This window comes from Leptodactylus fuscus, chromosome 6, assembly GCF_031893055.1.
Source record: "Leptodactylus fuscus isolate aLepFus1 chromosome 6, aLepFus1.hap2, whole genome shotgun sequence".
Taxonomy (NCBI): domain Eukaryota; kingdom Metazoa; phylum Chordata; class Amphibia; order Anura; family Leptodactylidae; genus Leptodactylus; species Leptodactylus fuscus.
In genome coordinates, this window is record NC_134270.1 from 173,838,567 (window position 1) to 173,847,440 (window position 8,874).

Below are 8,874 nucleotides of genomic sequence, written 5' to 3' on the forward strand. Positions count from 1 at the left end.
GCGACTTCACAATACGGGAGTTTTGTTTTTGCATTTTTTAAACAAGTCTTTTCACGCTGAAAGTCGCCTTGGCCGGAGGTTACAGGCTATTCAGTAAGAAATTCGGACTTGCCTGACATACCTTGAATTTTTTTTTTCTGATTATGTTTTGAACACTTCCTGGCCTTTTCCCTTGTTTTTTTCTATTGCACAACATGCTTTGGGCCTGGCAATTTTTTAGGTTTTACACTGTCTGTTCATGCGAAGTAAGAAGTGACTAGAACTTTTATGTGGAGCTGACAATGAAGAATACACAAAGGAAGTGACAACAAGGTGTCAAGGGCCGACTCCTTAAAGGACAAGAGAAGTAAGGAGATGGTGTATCTGCAGCTCAGAACTATCCGGACTGATACAGAGAAGTATCTGACAATACCATGGCCTTTTATCTGTCTTTGAAGTAATTTAGTAAAATTGCAACACATCAAAGAGAAATTTCATATTAAATATTGATACAAATTGATACGAGATTCTAGGACAGAGCTAATGGTGGAAAGGGAAACATCCGCTCTGAAAGGCAGTAGAAAATACAGTATGAGCACTATATGGCGGTTGTATAATATGGACAATGAATGTGAGCATTATGTGTTGGTAGTTCTTAGTTAGTGTGCGGTAGTGTTATTTGAGCACAAAGTATTATGAACACTATATGTTTGCAGTACTTAGACATACCCCCCAACTGTCCCAGATTCAATGGGACAGTCCCAGAAGCTGGGTCCTGTCCGGTGGTCCCGGTCGGTGTGAGGTATGTCCTGGATTCAACTCATCTGTGCCTGGAGTGGACGCACATGAGTTGTATACAGTGATGTAGCAGGAGTGGACAGCACCCCACCTCACCACTGTTCCCCCTATGTGCTCCAGCTGATGTAGGCGGATGTTATGGCGTCACTTACATCGCACCTGCAGCTCCCTGCAAACTCCAGGACTAGAGACTGTAGACCGTGCAGCAGGAGAGTGAGGAGAGGTGAGTATCAGTGTTTTCTATGTTAAACTTTGGATGAAGAGAGGCATTAACCTGTGGGAGCAGATGGGGGGCAATAAACTGGGGGAGCAGATAAAGAGGGACATTAAACTATGGAGGTAGATCGAGGGGGCATTAAACTGGGGAGCATATGAGGGGGACATTAAACTTTAAGGGCAGATAGAGGGGGCATTTCACTCTGAGGGCAGAGGAAGAAGGACATTAAGCTGGGGAAGATGGAGAGGCATTAAACTGTGGGGGCAGATGAAAAAAGACATTAAACAGGGGGCAGATGGAGGGGCATTAAAATGGGGACAGCTGGAGGAGGACAGTAAACTAAGGGCAACTGGGGGAGGACATTAATCTGGGGCAGCTTAATGTCCTCCTATGCTGCCCCTGATTTAATGTCCCTCTCCATATGCCCCATATTAATGAACCCCTTTAGTTTCCACCAGTTTACATTAAACTATGGAGCAGCTGGAGGGGAATATTAAACTATGGGTCCACCAGGAGAGAGACTTTATACTGTGAGGTTCATTATAGGAGAACATTATAATGTGCTGGCACATAATATTATGGTGACTATATGAGCACTGTGCTGTGTGGGGAGAAAAAAGAGAAAGTCTAGCACGACTTGTAATAAGTTTTTTTGGGACAGGGCATCCCCAGCTTGGCCGACCTTGGTCTCTACCATGTTGAACCACCCAGTGGTAAACCTAGCCTTTCTGCTTCCTGAGGCGACAGACCCCAGAGTATAATAATCGGCTGTCGGCCTCCGCTGTAGTCCGTCTTCAATGACTTCAGATGTCACATGACCCGGGACACAGGCTGGGGTCATGAGATGTCAGACGACTAGGCCTGAAGCCTGCCTGCATCATAGAGAAGTAAATAACATGTTTTTTATGTTTCTTACCTCTCCCGGTCCGCTGATCATTATACTCGGGGGTCCGATAAGACCCCCGAGTATAATGATAGCAGTGGTAGCGGCTGTCACCGGGCCCCTAATGTCTCAGGCCCTGTGGCAGCTATCCATCTATGATACACTAATCTTAATAATTCTGCCCCATACTCTGTATTGCACATACTGAATGTTATTATCTCAGTAATTGGTCAGTTTCTAGTCACACAGCCGGCCAGGCTGACTCTGTCTGATAGAGATCTGCTAATCCCAGGAGCAGGGGAAAATGACACATAGCAAACACAGAAAACTTACACAGGCATCTCCATGTATGTCTGCTTGCCTGCCATGTATCACTGAGACCAGCTGTGCAGTATCAGGGCAGGTAATAACATGCAAAACCAGCAACCTGACCACTAGGGGTCACTGCCATGTGTTCTGGCTCTGCAGATTTCTAGCAGACTGTGAGATACAATAAGTATAAGGAGAAATCTCCTACAAGGAGGAGCGGGGATGAATGACTCTCATTGCTGTAATCTTGTTGGCTGTGCCATGTGTTCACCTGCCCTGCTTCATACGAGCAGCACTAGGGAGAACGGATCATGGACATTTATGTAGCACTGAACAAGCAGTAATAGTGCCTACAGTAATACCTATAGTACCAGCAGTAATAGTGCCTACAGTAATACCTATAGTACCAGCAGTAATAGTGCCTACAGTAATACCTATAGTACCAGCAGTAATAGTGCCTACAGTAATACCAATAAGACCATTAGTAATAGCATACCTCCCAACTTTTGAAGAACTGAAAGAGGGACAAAATTTAGCCCCACCCACTTTTGTGTTGACTCCGCCCACTCGTTAATTTTTCATGTGCCCGCACACAGTATAATCCTCCTACAGTCACCCGTAAATTATATGTCCCCCCTCTATCTCTCCCCCAGTTTCATATACCCCCTTCATCTGCCCCCAGTTTCACGTCCCCCCTCCATCTCTGCCCCCAGATTCATGTCCCCTCCATCTGTGCCCCCAGATTCATGTTCTCTCCATCTCTGCCCCCAGTGTCATGCCGTCCTCTCCATCTCTGCCCCCAGTGTCATGCTGTCCTCTCCATCTCTGCCCCCAGTGTCATGCCGTCCTCTCCATTTCTGCCCCCAGTGTCATGCCATCCTCTCCATCTCTGCCCCCAGTGTCATGCCATCCCCTCCTTCATCTGCCCCCAGTGTCATGCCGTTCTCTCCATCTCTGCCCCCAGTGTCATGCCATCCTCTCCATCTCTGCCCCCAGTGTCATGCCATGCCCTCCTTCATCTGCCCCCAGTGTCATGCCGTCCTCTCCATCTCTGCCCCCAGTGTCATGCCATCCTCTCCATCTCTGCCCCCAGTGTCATGCCATCCCCTCCTTCATCTGCCCCCAGTGTCATGCCGTCCTCTCCATCTCTGCCCCCAGTGTCATGCCGTCCTCTCCATCTCTGCCCCCAGTGTCATGCCGTCCTCTCCATCTCTGCCCCCAGTGTCATGCCGTCCTTTCCATCTCTGCCCCCAGTGTCATGCCGTCCTCTCCATCTCTGCCCCCAGTGTCATGCCGTCCTCTCCATCTCAGCCCCCAGTGTCATGCCATCCTCTCCATCTCTGCCCCCAGTGTCATGCCGTCCTCTCCATCTCAGCCCCCAGTGTCATGCCGTCCTCTCCATCTCAGCCCCCAGTGTCATGCCGTCCTCTCCATCTCTGCCCCCAGTGTCATGCCGTCCTCTCCATCTCTTCCCCCAGTGTCATGCCGTCCTCTCCATCTCTGCCCCCAGTGTCATGCCGTCCTCTCCTTCATCTGCCCCCAGTTTCACGTTCCACCTCCACATTAAACTTACCTTCTCCTCCGCTCCCTCGCCGCTCTCTGCGCGCCTCTCTCGCTGACACATATGCGGCTGAAGCGAGGAGCTGACACAGGTCAGCTCCTCGCTTCAGCCGCATATGTGTCAGGGAGAGAGGCGTGCAGCGGCGAAGCGAGGAGCTGACCTGTGTCAGCTCCTTGAGTCAGCCGCATATGTGTTAAACTCAGATCTGTGTCCTCTGGACGCAGATCTGAGATGAAATCGGGACATACCTCCCTGGGACCGTGGGACATGTCACCCAAATCGTGACTGTCCCGCGGAAATCAGGACAGTTGGGAGGTATGGTAATAGTGCATACAATAATACCAATAATACCAGCAGTAATAGTGCCTATAGTAGTACTGATAGTACCAGCAGTAATAGTGCCTACAGTAATACCTATAGTACTAGCAGTAATAGTGCCTACAGTAATACTAATAGTACCAGCAGTAATAGTGCCTATAGTAGTACCGATAGTACCAGCAGTAATAGTGCCTACAGTAATAACAATAATACCAGCAGTAATAGTGCCTATAGTAGTACCAGTGGTACCAGCAGTAATAGTGCCTACAGTAATACCTATAGTACTAGCAGTAATAGTGCCTACAGTAATACTAATAGTACCAGCAGTAATAGTGCCTATAGTAGTACCGATAGTACCAGCAGTAATAGTGCCTATAGTAATACCTATAGTACTAGCAGTAATAGTGCATACAGTAATACCTATAGTACTAGCAGTAATAGTGCCTACAGTAATACTAATAGTACCAGCAGTAATAGTGCCTATAGTAGTACCGATAGTACCAGCAGTAATAGTGCCTACAGTAATACCAATAATACCAGCAGTAATAGTGCCTATAGTAGTACCAGTAGTACCAGCAGTAATAGTGCCTACAGTAATACCTATAGTACTAGCAGTAATAGTGCCTACAGTAATACTAATAGTACCAGCAGTAATAGTGCCTATAGTAGTACCGATAGTACCAGCAGTAATAGTGCCTACAGTAATACCAATAATACCAGCAGTAATAGTGCCTACAGTAATACCTATAGTACCAGCAGTAATAGTGCCTATAGTAGTACCGACAGTACCAGCAGTAATAGTGCCTATAGTAGTACCGATAGTACCAGCAGTAATAGTGCCTACAGTAGTACCAGCAGTAACAGTGCCTATAGTAGTACTGATAGTACCAGCAGTAATAGTGCCTACAGTAATACTAATAGTACCAGCAGTAATAGTGCCTATAGTAGTACCGATAGTACCAGCAGTAATAGTGCCTACAGTAATACCAATAATACCAGCAGTAATAGTGCCTATAGTAGTACCAGTAGTACCAGCAGTAATAGCGCCTATAGTAGTACCGATAGTACCAGCAGTAATAGTGCCTACAGTAATACTAATAGTACCAGCAGTAATAGTGCCTACAGTAGTACCGACAGTACCAGCAGTAATAGTGCCTATAGTAGTACTGATAGTACCAGCAGTAATAGTGCCTACAGTAGTACCAGCAGTAATAGTGCCTATAGTAGTACCAGTAGTACCAGCAGTAATAGTCCCTATAGTAGTACCGATAGTACCAGCAGTAATAGCGCCTATAGTAGTACCGATAGTACCAGCAGTAATAGTGCCTGTAGTAGTACCGATAGTACCAGCAGTAATAGTGCCTACAGTAGTACCAGCAGTAATAGTGCCTATAGTAGCACCGATAGTACCAGCAGTAATAGTGCCTATAGTAGTACCGATAGTACCAGCAGTTAATAGTGCCTATAGTAGTACTGATAGTACCAGCAGTAATAGTACCTACAGTAGTACCAGCAGTAATAGTGCCTATAGTAGTACCGATAGTACCAGCAGTAATAGTGCCTATAGTAGTACTGATAGTACCAGCAGTAATAGTGCCTACAGTAATACCTATAGTACCAACAGTAATAGTGCCTATAGTATTACCAGCAGTAATAGTGCCTATAGTAGTACCGATAGTACCAGCAGTAATAGTGCCTATAATAGTACCAATAATACCAGCAGTAATAGTGCCTATAATAGTACCAATAGTACCAGCAGTAATAGTGCCTACAGTAGTACCAGCAGTAATAGTGCCTACAGTAGTACCAGCAGCAATAGTGCCTATAGTAGTACCGATAGTTCCAGCAGTAATAGTGCCTATAATAGTACCAATAATACCAGCAGTAATAGTGCCTATAATAGTACCAATAGTACCAGCAGTAATAGTGCCTACAGTAGTACCAGCAGTAATAGTGCCTACAGTAGTACCAGCAGTAATAGTGCCTATAGTAGTACCGATAGTACCAGCAGTAATAGTGCCTATAGTAGTACTGATAGTACCAGCAGTAATAGTGCCTACAGTAATACCTATAGTACCAACAGTAATAGTGCCTATAGTATTACCAGCAGTAATAGTGCCTATAGTAGTACCGATAGTACCAGCAGTAATAGTGCCTATAATAGTACCAATAATACCAGCAGTAATAGTGCCTATAATAGTACCAATAGTACCAGCAGTAATAGTGCCTACAGTAGTACCAGCAGTAATAGTGCCTACAGTAGTACCAGCAGCAATAGTGCCTATAGTAGTACCGATAGTTCCAGCAGTAATAGTGCCTACAGTAATACCTATAGTACTAGCAGTAATAGTGCCTACAGTAATACTAATAGTACCAGCAGTAATAGTGCCTATAGTAATACTAATAGTACCAGCAGTAATAGTGCCTATAGTAATACTAATAGTACCAGCAGTAATAGTGCCTATAGTATTACCAATAATACCAGCAGTAATAGTGCCTACAGTAGTACTAATAGTACCACCAGTAATAGTGTCTACAGTAATACCAATAGGACCAGCAGTAAATGAATAGATAGATAGTGTCATGACCTTATTATTTGTATATGTTGGAGTGTGTGTGGGGGGCTGTGGATATAGTGGACAGTGTGTGTGTGGGGGGCTGTGGATATAGTGGAGAGTGTGTGGCTGTGGATACAGTGGACAGTGTGTGTGGGGGGGGGAGGGGGCTGTGGATATAGTGGACAGTGTGTGTGTGTGTGTGTGTGTCTGTGGATACAGTGCACAGTGTGTGTGTGGGGGGAGGGGGCTGTGGATACAGTGGACAGTGTGTGTGTGTGGGGGGAGGGCTGTGGATATGGTGGACAGCTTGTGTGTGGGGGCTGTGGATATAGTGGACAGTGTGTGTGTCAGGACCTTATTGTTTGTATATGTTGGTGTGTGTTTCTGTTGGGGATTTGATCCGGGCTCCTGTGTTCTGCTGGGGGTTTCTTTGCCACCGGACCATCGGTTTTGGTATTTGGAGTCAGTCCTCTGATCATACTTGAGGTTCCTGGAATCGAACCTCAGGTGTTAATTATTGCCATCAACCTATGGGAGGATTTGGGGGCCTTTATAAGGATGAGGGCAGCTCCACTAGTTGCTGGTTTTTGTGGTCCCAACCTAAAATTTGTGGCCCTGGGAGGAGGAGGAGGAGGAGGAGGAGGAGTGGTTTGCTTGTGCTGCAACTGTCTAGGAAGTAGTTTGAGTGTAGTTTGGGTGTGAGTCTGGTTTGTCCCTCCACACTTCTACTCTGCCCTGTCCTCCACTTCTGTTTGCCTGGCACTATCTGGTTGTTTGAGGTTTGGGTTCCGGTTTGTTTTGCCCCAGTCCTGTGTTAACCCTTTCCTCACCTCTCCACTGTCCCTCTCCTCATTCTCTTGTTGCGTATTGTGTTGTGCTGCGTGTCTGTTGTCCAGCACATCCCATCCTGTTTGTTTTGTCTGCAGCTGCACCTTGGTTTCTGTAGAGGTCACCACCTTAGTATCCCCAGTCCCTAGCTCTCTTGTAGCTCTCACCTTGTCTGCTAGGCCTTCATACTAGAGAGCCAGGAGCTGTCGGGGCCAAGGCTAGCTTGGGAACAGCTGACCACCACCCGCAGGCAGGGCCTAGCTAGCCGCCGTAGTGCCAGGGATAGTCTCCTTCCCCTGTTTCCTTAGCGGTGCAGTCTGCAGTCCAGATTCTGGGTCTGGACTCTGACACGAACGTGATAGATATAGGAGATAGATAGATAGATGATAGATATGAGATAGAGGAGATGAGAGAGATAGATAGACTGTGTAATATTTGTTATGTCCCTAGAATGAAAAGCTGTCTCTAAGTTTGTCTCAAGTGCTTATTTATGTCTCCACACGTAACTAACTATAGCAAAGTCGCCGCCGGTCACACTCGGTTTAGTTTTGTATCTGTGAATAGTTGAAGTCATTCCTAGTAATAGTGAATAAACCTGATATCACATCAGGCCTCTATTACTCAGAAGTGACCTCTTTACAGACTCCCATGACCCGCTGGGCTCTTCTTCTTCAGGACTCCACTACTCTCTACTTTCCCAATAATTGTGTTACAGACAGAGCCCTCCGCTGGTCAAGCCCAGCCCTGCACTTCAGAGAGCAGAGTATATTCACTCCTATGCAAACAGGATGTGAGCAAGCATGACAAAATCCTCAAATAGAATGCCAGAACTATAGTAAAGACTGACACTTAAGACAAGAAAAAGATGAATGAATCGATTTCTAGACGTTGAGTGTTTGTGTTTATTTCTGAGCATGTCAGGGGGCGGCGGGTAATGTCTCTGGGCGTAGGGAACACGTTGTGTTTGTTTTGCTCTCTTACTATAGCGGTTATATTTATCACAAACCTCAGGCTGGAAACCTCATGTTTATGTGGAAGTTGCTTTTTCTGTGCCAAAATTTCTCTCTGAAATTTCACTTTGTGTTTCAGGGACATCCTGTGATCTAGGAGGAAACCCAGCAAAATAAACAAGGCATATGGACTATTATACTGAACTGTATATAAGAGCCTGTAATTAGTGAGGTACGTTATAGTATAATAGTATATAATGTAATAGGATGGTGTAATATACAGGAATTACTATAGGTGGGAGGTCACAAGAGCAGGGATAGGCACAGATAGTAATGTATATTACATAAGGAAGACACAGAGGCTGCTGGTAGTCACCGACTATACACAGGCAGAAGCAGAATATCATGAAGATATAATCATAGATGACTGCTTATGTCCCTAATACTTGTAAATAGGGTTGAACGATCGGGAT